This window comes from Artemia sp. Qi Xiang Cuo, chromosome 9 (genome assembly GCF_049724085.1).
Source record: "Artemia sp. Qi Xiang Cuo chromosome 9, ASM4972408v1, whole genome shotgun sequence".
Taxonomy (NCBI): domain Eukaryota; kingdom Metazoa; phylum Arthropoda; class Branchiopoda; order Anostraca; family Artemiidae; genus Artemia; species Artemia sp. Qi Xiang Cuo.
Window position 1 is genome coordinate 32,177,819 of NC_142802.1, and position 12,871 is coordinate 32,190,689.

At 32.7% G+C, this 12,871-nt stretch overlaps 1 protein-coding gene across 1 annotated transcript in view; it reads right to left on the minus strand.

Annotated features, from left to right (window-relative positions):
- The window catches only part of LOC148948579 (glycine receptor subunit alpha-4-like), a 231,573-nt gene that overhangs the window by 76,583 nt on the left and 142,119 nt on the right, over positions 1 to 12,871 (minus strand). The window lies entirely within an intron of this gene.

Below are 12,871 nucleotides of genomic sequence, written 5' to 3' on the forward strand. Positions count from 1 at the left end.
TTCCAAATCCAATTGACTGTAAATCCTCTTTTGGCAAAATGTGTAAGGAGTCTATCGATGAAACAGCTAAGCTATGGCCATAATCAGAAAGAATGGAAAGCAGGTGCTGACCGAATTGCTGAGGAAAGTAGAAAAATTGTTGAGGAAATTACAATCAGAAAGTAGTTCACCCAGCAGTATGAAAGGGGATTAAGAGGATACGGAGGCAATAATTAATGAAGAGAAAAATGAAAAAAATTAATGAAAATACACGAGGACCAAATCAGACTCACCCCTCGGATGCTAGATATAATGAAGGGGAATTACTGATTAGGAATAAAACATATACTAGCCAAAGAAATATGGAATGAACATACTCAGAGAATAAATTGAGAAAAATTAATGAAAGGAGAAATCGAAACTGACCAAATAGCAGAAATAGTAGAAGCTCAGTGTCAAGTCACGAAAAAGTAATAAAATGAAAGCAATAATATAATAGATCAAGGGGGTTACGAAAAGTAATAAAATAGATCTTACGCAAAGATGAAGCTTTTAATCCAGAAAGAAGAAGCAAGAGAACAAATAGTGGAGGGTGATAGAATAGCGAGGGAACGAATAGAGCAAGCAGACAGAAAGAAAAGGGACAAAGACAGGAAAGAAAGGGAACGAAAAGAAGAGGCTGATAGAATAGCCAGGGAACAAAAGGAAGAGGCATATAGAAAAGATAGGAGGTTATGGATGGAGATGATTGCAGGGAGAAATTCCCAAAAGATATAACAATCATCTACAGTAGATCTAATGCGCAGCACAAACCTCCAACCGATGAAAGAAAATGAAGATATATACTTGTGTATCTCTAATTTTGAAAAAAAAGTGCGGATGGGTCGTCGGAGAAATACTGGGTGAGTATGATACAGCCCAGAATAAATCACAAGGCACAAAGTACCTGTGCGGCTTTGTGAAGACTCTAAGCAAAAAAACTTCAAAAAATTAAAAATAATTTTGAGTTATCTTCGGAAAACTACTGCCAGAAGTTCAGAAATGTAATAACAGAAATTCGGACACCTGGAGAGAATTCGAGCACAAACTGACAGATTTACAAGAAAAATGGCTAGAATTAGGTGACTATACTATGATCGAAGATACCGAAGAACTGAAAAAAAAGAAGAAAAAGATAGGAAAAAACTCCCCAGAAATTACGATGGAATATTTTTTTGAGAACATTTTTTTTAATATAATTAAAGAAAAACAAACGGAAATGAGACGAAATAGCAAATTTAGCAGGGAATTATGTAGAAACATGGAAAGAGGCATCTGGTACAATAAGGATAAGACTGGAAAGTAGTAGGGAGGGATACCCGTCCACAGATGATAAAAGAACATCTCGCCAACAAAGGCAAAGTTAAACGGAGACAACATGCTACCATTGCAATTCCTTTGGACACTATGTCCCTAATTGCCCCAATAAAGAATTTAGAAAATCTAGTCAAAAATAGGAATACAATGAAGTCACCTGTTTTAACAGTAATTACTTAAAAATAATCTGAAAAAGAAGTTTTTCAAGGAAAAATAAAGGCCATATTAAATTTAAGATTAAAAGAAATAAATTCCTACAATAATTCAAACTCAAAATTACCGGAAATTACTATTAAAGATTTAACGAGAGCCAAAACGAACAGAAATTAAACAAACAATACTAGCAAACAAACATACAACATGTACTAATATAAATGAATTCATGAACATTAAAGTGAGTAAATCTTATATGGAAATAGAAACCAAAGTCAAAACGAACAAAAAATCACTACAAACAAAAGGTTGGTTGCTGCCCCCTTCCCTAATTGTAAAAACCTAATGCCTACTGCGACAGAAGCATGAGTCATAAGAAATTCTTTCTGATGAGAAGTTCTACATATTTTGCAAGTTCGTGGCAGAATATTTACAACAAAACTTATTTTTGGGAAAGTTTTTTTTTTAATTAATTTTTATTCGTTTATGATTGCAAAAAATTTCAAGTTTTTAAAAATTTCTTATTTCAAAATCAAACTTAAAAAAAAATCAAATATTCATCAAAGTAACAATATCAAAGCGACAAAATGGGTTTATGTCAACCTCGGAGTTTCTATTATCTGATGTTTGAACTATTTTTAACAAAATTCTTATCTCAAAATTTTTATCGGATGGGTTTGGGGAAAAATGGCATGGGGGGACTAGATTAAGCTTCGGTCTCTTTTGACTCTTTAAAAGTGAACTAGAACTTTCTATTTTGAATCAAATGAGCCCTCTCTGAAGTTTATACGAGTATGACTCCTATAAGAACCATATATATCCCTAGAGTATAACTTACAACGCCTGTCCCTGGGCCTGGGGGGTTGTGTCGACCCTGGAGTTTCAATATCTGATGGTTGATCTATTTTTAACAAAATGGTCACCTAAAATTTTATCGGATGGGTTTACCCATCCGATACACACAAAGGCGTGGAGGGCGGGAGGGGCTAGTTGCCCTCTGATCTTTTTTCACTCTGAAAAAATGAACTACAACTTTTAATTTCCATTCAAATCAACCCTCTCTGAAATTTGTACGAGCATAGCTTCCATAGGAACCATATATGCCCCCAGAGCAATACTTACAACGCCCGCCCTGGCCCTGGGGGGGGGGGTCGACACAAGTAGAGTAGTACACTCCATTCCTATGGCACTATGTTCCTTCCCATGCTATTTGGGGACATTATGTTCCTTCCCATGCTATTTGCCTACAGCTCTACACCTTTTCAAAGAGAGTGAGTAGAACCTGCCAAAGAGTTTGATAGCCTCTAGCTTAAAGGCATCTCATCGGGTTTGGTTAAGAATGCATCATGTCTAGAATTGATTGGCGTATGGTGTTAAATCATTTTGCTTAAAAGCTAACTCTAATTGCAAAAAAGGGTATAGCATTTGCGAATTGAACTGTATGAAATATATTAATTGAATAATAGGGATGCGAATGGCCATAATTAATGATCAGATCGTATGAAGGCGGAAAAAAAGGGTTAAACTGATTAGCAGTTAAGGTATCCCCTGAGGTTTGTTAACTCACAGCTTATTTATTATACATTCGGAATACCACCAATCTATGAAAATTGTTAACAATGATAAAATGGTCTTGTGACTTGACCTAGCTTTACTTCTTCGATTTGTTCTGTATAATACACAAGTGGCGTTTGAACAGTGTTGTCAATTTAAAATAGAGTCTAACGTTATAGTATACTAAAAAGTTGATACTAAGAGAGATGTAGATGGCAAGAAAAGAATTTTAATAAAGAAATTCAGAACAATCCATAGAAATAATTACAAATCAAGTAGTGAGGTGTATATGAGTACGAACCGTCAAGGATAATAAGCACCAATGACCCTAAGCACCAGGAACCTCAACCCCCAAAGGTTCCCTATCCCCAAACTCCAAAGGACCCCTCCCCCCAACTTTTTGCTCCCCCCTCCCCCCATTTTTTTTGAATTTTTTTGTTTTTTTTATTATTTTTAACATGATCTATTTTTTTCAACTTTTTTTACATCTCTTAGAATGACATGTAACATATTTAAAACATAAAAAATCACATATTAATATTTTCAAAATTTAAAATGAGAATGATAAAGAAATGTTAGTCGTGACTTTTACTATTAGAAATATAATATTTGTAGTAGAACTTTTTATTGAACTAATTTTTTTTTGGACTTCGAAATTATTCAACTTTTTTTTACATATCTTAAAATGACATGAAATATACCTACAGCCCTAACAATTATACTCTATGCTAGCTCAGAGACACGATGTGGCTTTCCCAGTGGTACTCTATGGTCGATTATCGCCACTACCTAGTTTACTGCATGTATTAAATCAGTATATTTTACACAGTGGAACGATAAACACATAACTAATATCTCTAAAAAAAGTGAAAATGAAGCATTTTAAGAAAGTGTGTCCACATGATAGTGTTATTGTAGCATTGAATGCTGACAAGGAGAAGTATTTAAACTATGGAATAAGTACAAGTGATAGCACTATCGGAAACGTATGCGTGCATTGTCATGACAGTAAGAAAATATATTTTTTTGGAGTACTAAAAAAATTCCATTGTACAAATGGTGGATATGCAAGACTGAGATCTCCGCAGATGATTGCACTCAAAGAGAACGCTAACATAAAAATAATAGTGGATGAAGAGGGTTAGCTTCTTGCTAGTGCTTTTGGTAACATGCTACTATTGATAGAACTTATCGTTATCTCTTAGGTATTAGCATTCAAATGAAAGGAAAGACAAAAAGAAAGGCCTACTCTTCTGCTAATATCATAAACCATGACTTTTCTACGTGCTAGAACTGTTACCTTTTTAAAACTGACGTTGCAATAGACAGTGAAATTGCCGGGAAAAATAAAAATGGCATTGGTAGAAACTATCACTCAGGAATATCAAGATGAATCGATGAAAAACAAAGTACCAGCAAACGTTACTACCATTAATTAAACAGTCAATGAATCAAATAATACCAAAGATGAAACGCATATAGAACCTGTCGGTGATATACCAGTAAATATTGTGTATGACTCAAAATTGAATAATGATTATTCTACTGATTACGAGCTAAGAGAAGACAATAGCTACAATATCAAGAAGGAACATGGAGAACTACTTTATGGAACAGATTCAAAATGTCCAAAGTTGATCATTGATATTAATAATGTATCATAATATATTTTGTATTAATATTCTACTTGGTGTTATTTCATTAAAAATATATTATGCATTACATTGTTATCCGCATTATTTTTATAGTATGCTAGCATATCAAACGTTTAGAATGTCTATTAAAACATCGGAGATGTAAGAAAAGGAATTTGCATACATCTATTGTCATACACATGGGATAACATTGACAAAATCTAAGTATCAGAGTGAATAAATTTTTTCTATCAACATCTTTGTCAGATACTTCGGATAAAATTGACTAAATCTAAGTTTCAGATTGAATAAGTTCTATATCAACATCCTTTCTCGGATACGTTAGATAAAATTGTCAAAGTCTCTGTATTAGAGTGGATAAATTCTTTATCAACTTCCCTTTGTCTGATACATCGGATAACATTCACAAAATCTGTTTATTGGAGTTAATAAATTCCTTATCATCATCCTTTTTTCGGTTACGTCGGATAAATTTGAGAAAATCTAAGTATCAGGGTGAATAAATTCTTTATCAATGTTTTTTTGACAGATAAGTTTGATAACACTGAGCATATCTAAGTGTCATAGTGAATAAATTCTATATCAACTTCTTTGTCTGATACATCAGATAAAATTTACAAAATCTAAGTATCAGAGGGAATAAATTCTTTATCAACATGCTTTGTCAGATATTCTTGATAAAATTTAGAAAGTCTAATTATCAGAATGAATATATTCTTTATCAATGTCTTTTGACAAATACGTTTGATAACACTGACATAATTCAAGTATCGAATTGAACAAATTCTTTATTAAAATTCTTTATCGATATCAATTGTCAGATACGTCAGATAACATTGACAAAATCTATGTATTAGAATGAATAAATTCTTTATCATCATCTGTTGTTGGATATGTCATTATGAAAAAATTGTAAGTAAGTAAGTAACAAACTCTTTCTTGAATTCAATTCTTGGATACACAATACAGAAATTTAATTCAGGAAATTATTAAAAAAAAATTGAACAAATTCTTTATTAACATTCTTTATCTATTGAATTCGCTTCCTGGACAGACAATACAGCAATTTCATAAAATCTAAGTATCAGAGTGATTAAATTCTATATCAATATCCATTTCTCGGATACATAGGATAAAACTGATAAAATCTATGTGTTAGAGTGAATAAATTTTTTTTATCAACATCTTTTTTCAGATACATCGGATAAAATTGGCAGAATCTAAGTGTCAGAGTGAATAAATTTTTTTATCAACATTCTTTGTCAGATACATCGGATAAAATTGACAAAATCTAAGTACCAGAGTGAATAAATGCTTAATCAACATCCTTTGTCGGATAAAATTGACAAACTATAAGTATCAGAGTGATTAAATTCTATATCAACATCCTTTTCTCGGATACATAGGATAAAATTGAAGAAATATAAGTATTAGAGTGAATAAATTTTTATTATCAACATCCTTTACCAGATACATCGGATAAAATTGACAAAATCTAAGTGTCAGATTGATTAAATTCTATATCAATATCCATTTCTCGAATACATAGGATAAAATTGACAAAAGCTAAGTGTCAGAGTGAATAATTTTTTTTATTAATATCTTTCGTCAGATACAACCAATATAATTACCAAAATCTAAATATCAGAGTGAATAAATGCTTTATCAGCACCCTTTGTCGGATATGGTGGATAAAATTGACAAAATCCAAGTGTCAGAGTGAATATTTTTTTATCAGCATCCTTTGTCAGATACATCAAATATAATTGACAAAATCTAAGTATCAGAGTGAATAAATGCTTTATCAGCTTCCTTTGTCGGATATCTCGGATAAAATCTAAGTAACAGAGTGATTAAATTCGATATCAACTTCCCTTTCTCGGATACATGGGATAAAATTGACTAAATCTAAGTATCAGTGAGAATAATTTTTTTATCAACATCTTTTATCAGTTAAAACGATTATAATTGACAAAATCAAAATCTAAGCATTATGAAAAATTGTAAGTAAGTAAGTATCAAACTCTGTCTTGAAATCACCTCTTGGATAAACAATACAGAAATTTATTTCAGGAAATTATGAAAAAATTGAACAAATTCTGTATTAACATTCTTCATCGATTGAATTCACTTCCATCAACATCCTTTGCCAGATACATCGAATAAAATTGACGAAATCTAAATATCAGAGTGAATAAATACAATATCAACATCCTTTATCGGATGTGTTGGATAAAATTGACAAAATCTAAGTATCAGAGTGATTAAAATCTAAGTATCAGAGTGATTAAATTCCATATCAACATTCCTCTCTCGGGTACATTGGAAAAAATCGACAAGATCTAAGTATTAGAGTGAATAAATGCTTTATCAACATCCTTTAAATACATTATAAACATCATTTGTCGGGTATATCGGATAAAATTGACAAAATCTATGTATCAGATTGATTCAATTCTATATCAACATCCTTTTCTCGAATACATGGGATATAATCGACAAAAGCTAAGTGTCAGAGTGAATAAATTTTTCTTTATCAACATCCTGTCAGATACAACGAATATAATTGACAAAATATAAATATCAGAGTGAATAAATGCTTTATCAGCATCCTTTGTCGGATATGTTGGATAAAATTGACAAAATCAGAGTGAATAAATTTTTTTTATTAACAAATTTTGTCAGATACATCAAATTTAATTGACAAAATCTAAGTATCAGAGTGAATAAATGCTTTGTTGGATATCTCTGATAAAATCTAAGCATCAGAGTGATTAAATTCTATATCAACATCCCTTTCTTGGATACATGGGATTAAATTGACAAAATCTTAGTATCAGAGTGAATAATTGTTTTTTCTATAAGCATCTTTTATCACTTACAACGAACATAATTGACAAAATCCAATATATGAGTGAATAAATGCTTTATCAGCATCCTTTATTGGATATTTTGGATAAAAATGACAAAATCTAAGTGTCAGAGAGAATAAATGCTTTATCAGCATCCTTAGTCGGATATGTTAGATAAAATTGACAAAATCTAAGTGTTAGAGTGAATAATATTTTGTAATCAACATCCTCTGTCAGATACATTGGATAAAATTGACAAAATATAAGTATCAGATTGAATAGATGCTTTATCAACATCATTTGTCGAATATGTCGGATAAAATTGACAAAATCTAAGTACCAGAGTGAATAAATTCATTATCAACATCCTCTGTCAGATACATTGGATAAAATTGACAAAATATAAGTATCAGATTGAATAGATGCTTTATCAACATCATTTGTCGAATATGTCGGATAAAATTGACAAAATCTAAGTACCAGAGTGAATAAATTCATTATCAACATCCTCTGTCGGGGATGTCGGATAAAATTGACAAAATCGATGTATTAGATTGAATAAATGCTTTATCAACATCCCTTTCTCGGATACATGGGATAAAATTGACAAAATCTAAATACCAGAGTGAATTAATTAATTATCAACATCCCTTGTAGGATATGTCTGATAAAATTGACAAAATCTATGTATCAGAGTGATTAAATTCCATATCAACATCCCTTTCTTGGATACATGGGATAAAATTGACAAAATCTAAGTATCAGATTGAATAAATACTTTATCAAAATCATTTATCGGATATGTCAGATAAAATTGACAAAATCTAAGTATCAGAGTGAATAAATTCATTATCAACATCCTTTTTCCGATATATCGGATAAAATTGAAAAATCTAAATATCAGAGTTATTAAATTCTATATCAACATCCCTTTCTCGGATACATGGGATAAAATTGACAAAATCTAAGTATCGGAGGGAATAAATGCTTTATCAACATCCTTTAAATGCATTATCAACATCATATGTCAGATACATAGGATAAAATTGACAAAACCCAAGTATCAGAATGAATAAATTTGTTTTCAATGTTTTTATTGGGTACATCAGATAACAGTCATAAATTCCAAGTTCCATTCATTTTGACTTCATGCGTAGTTACGTTGAATTTAGGTTAGACCGATTATAGATGGCACCACACCCGCTCAGACACACAGTCGTAGTGTGAGAAATATGAAAAAAAGTTAGGTTAATACAGATTCACTTAGAGTGGCGCCACTCTAAGTGAACCTGAATTAACCTAAATTTTTGCATATCCCTCTCACTTTTTTTAGAGATATTAGTTATGTGTTTATCATTCCACTGCGTAAAAAATACTGATGTAATACATGCAGTAAACTGGGTAGTGTCGATAACCGACCATAGAGTGCCAGTGGGAAAGCCGCATCGTGTCTCTGAGCTAACATAGAGTAAAATTGTTAGAGCCGTAAGCATTGTTCATGTCATTTTAAGATACGTTAAAAAACGTTGAATAATGTCTAAGTCCAAAAAAAAATTAGTTAAAAAAATTGCTACTACCAACTTTATTTTTCTAATAGTAAAAGTCACGACTAACATTTCTATATCATTCTCATTTTGAATTTGGAAAATATTAAATGTAATTTTTTATGTTTTAAATATGTTACATGTCATTCTAAGAGATGTAAAAAAATGTTTAAAAAATATATCATGTTAAAAAATAATAAAAAACTAAAAAAAATTCAAAAAAAGGAGGAGCAAAAAGTTGAGGGAGGGGTCCTTTGGAGTTTGGGAATAGGGGACCTTTGGGGGTTGAGGTCCCTGGTGGTTACAGTCATTGGGGCTTATGATCTTTGACGGTTCGTACTCATATACACCTCACTACTTGATTTGTAAGGATTTCTTTGGATTGTTCTGAATTTCTTTATTAAAATTCTTTTCTTGCCATCTACATCTCTCTTAGTATCAACTTTTTAGTATACTATAACGTTAGACTCTATTTTAAATTGACAACACTGTTCAAACGCCACTTGTGTATTATACAGAACACATCGAAGAAGTAAAGCTAGGTCAAGTCACAAGACCATTTTATCCTTGCTATCCATTTTCATTGATAGATGGTATTCCAAATTTATTATAAATAAGCTATGAGTTAACAACCCCGAGGGGTTACCTTAACTGCTAATCAGTTTAACCCTTTTCTCCACCTTCATACGATCCGATCACTAATTAGAATCATTCACATCCCTATTATTCAATTAATATCGTTCATACAGTTCAATTCGCAACTGCTATACCCTTTTTTTCAATTAGAGTTAGCTTTTAAGCAAAATGATTTAACACCATATGCCAATCAATACTAAACACGACGCATTCTTAATCAAGCCCATTGAGATTCCTTTAAGCTAAAGGTTATCAAAATCTTTGACAGGTTCTACTCACTCTGTTTGAAAAGGTGTAGAGCTGCAGGCAAATAGCATTGGAAGAAACATAATGTACCCAAATAGCATGAGAAGGAACATAGTGCCATAGAAATGGAATGTACTACTCTACTGACACAGGAGTTTTTCTTATCTGATCTTTGAACTATTTTTAACAAAATGACTACCTCAAAATTTTATCAGATTTATTTGGGGAAAAAGGGCTTTTGGGGGGCAGTTGCCCTCTGTTCCTTTTCGACTCTTAAAAAAGGCACTAGAACTCTTGATTTCCAATCGAAATAGACCCCATTGAAGTTTATACGATAACCCCTGCTATATGAAATGCCTCTGTGAAAAAAATAAATGGAGTGTGGGGGGAGGCTAGCTGCCCTCCAATCACTTTTGACTCTTAAAAAGTGAATTACAGCTATTAATTTCCAATCAAATTCTCCAACGCCTATCTCCGGGCCCTTGGGGGCTGTGTCGACACCGGAGTTTAGCTATCTTAAAATTGTTATTGGATGCATTGGGGTGGGGTTGGAGGTAGCTGGGGACCCTCCAATATCTTTTGACGCTTAAAAAGTGAACTAGAACTTTCAATTTCCAATCAAATGAGCCCTATCTGAAGTTTATACGAATAACTTATAACCCTGGCCCCTGAAGACTGGGGGGGGAATGTCCTGCTCAATCATATAATTTCCAGAAATTTCAACAACGTTGAACAAAATGGCTATATCAAAATTTTGATTGGATGTGTTCGGGGAAATGGTGGGCGTGGAAGGGGTGTCAGTTGGCTAAGAATCACTTTCGACTATTAACTCAGGAACTAGCCATTTAAATTTCCAATCGAATTAGCCCTTTCTGAAGTTTCTACTACAACGTTGTCTTTACAAAACTTTATATGCCCCAAGGGCATAACTTACAACCCTTGCCCTGAGGGCTGTGAGGAAGTTGTCATCCTTAAAGACGTAATTTCCAGAGCTTAAAAGTACGTTTAATAAAATGCATGTCTCAAAATTTTGATTGGATGTGTTTGGGGAACAGGTGGGCGTGAGAGGGGATTAGTTGCCCTTAAATCACTTTTGACTATTAAAAAGGGCACTAGCCCTTTGAATTTCCAATCGAATGAGTCTTTTTTGAAGTTTCTACGACAACGCCTTATATAAAACCTTATATGCCCCCAGGGTGTAACTTAAACCCTTGCCTTGAGGGTTGTGGGAGAGTGTCCTCCTCAAAACATGTTTTCTATCTGGAAATCAACTGTGCTGAACAAAATGGCTATCTCAAAATTTGATTGGACGTGTTTGGGGGAATGATGGGCGAGGAAGGGGGGGGCGGCTAGTTGCCCTCCAATCACTTTCGACTATTAAAAAGGGCACTAGCGCTTTGAATTTCCAATCGAATACGCCTTTTTGAAGTTTCTACGACAACGCCTTCTATGCAAACCTTATATGCCCCCTGGGCATAACTTAAAACCCTTGCCCTGAGGATTGTGGGGGAGTATTCTCCTCAAAAACATATTTGATATCAGGAAATCAACTACGCTGAACAAAATGGCTATCTTGGAATTTTGATTGGATGTGTTTTGGGGAATGATGGGCATGGGGGGGGGGCTAGTTGCCCTCTAATCACTTTTGACTATTAAAAAGGATACTAGCCCTTAGAATTTCCAATCGAATTAGCCTTTTTTGAAGTTTCTAAGACAAAACCTTCTATAAAAACCTTATATGCCCCCAAGGCATAGCTTAAAACCCTTGCCCTGAGGCTTGTGGGGGAGTGTTCTCCTCAAAAATATATTTTCTATCTGGAAATCAACTACGCCGAACAAAATGGCTGTCTCAAAATTTTGATTGGATGTGTTTGAGGGAATGATGGGGGGGGGGGGGTAGTTGCCCTCCAATCACATTCGACTATTAAAAAGGGTACTAGAACTCTCGATCGAATGAGCCCCCTTTGATGTTTCTACGACGACCCCTTCCATATGAAGTGCACTTTATATGGAATGTGAAGTGCTTCATATGGAATGATTCTATATGAAGTGGAAAACTATATGAGTCTTGAACAGTCTCGGAAAATATAAACAAAGTCAAATTGAATATTAGATACATAATGATATTAATTGTTGAAAGATCCATCAGTTCAAGATTTTTTTTCACTATAATTTTTATTTTCATTTTCAATGCTGTAAGAATTGGAAAAGAATAAATTTGTAATATACGAGTAATTCGTTTTCACTGAAGCGCCAATGACGCAGAAGGCTTTAGGTTTTTACAGTTAAAGAAGGGGGCAGTATCCAAATTTTGTTTGTAGTGAAATTATATTTGTCTTGACCAATCTTGGAAAGAAGTAATAAATTAAACTGAATATTTTATGTATAATGATATTAATTGCTGAAAGCTCATCAGTTCAATATTTTACTTTAATTTTAATATTTATCTACAATATTAAGTACAAAAGAAAACATTTGTAATATAATTCGTTTTCAGTAAAGCGCCAATGACGCAGCAGGTTTTAGGCTTCTGCAGTGAGGCGATACCCAAACTCTTGTTTGTAGTTATTTTTATTCGATTCAAACTTGATTTGCACATTCAATTTAAGTTTCACTTGTTTTAAGATTTATTTATTCATTTACATTAATAGTTATTGTATGTTTGTTCGCATTGATTGTTTATTTAATTTCTGTTCGTTTTAAGTTTCATTTATACTTTAATAGCCAACTATTTTTTTTGTTTTAAGCTTGATTCTCATATTCAATCTAAGCATTACTCGCTTTAAGCTCTATTTATTCATTTATATTATTACTTGTTGTATATTGTTTGTTATGATTGTTTATTTAATTTCTGTTCGTTTTGGGTTTCATTTATTCTTTAATAGTAATTTCTGGT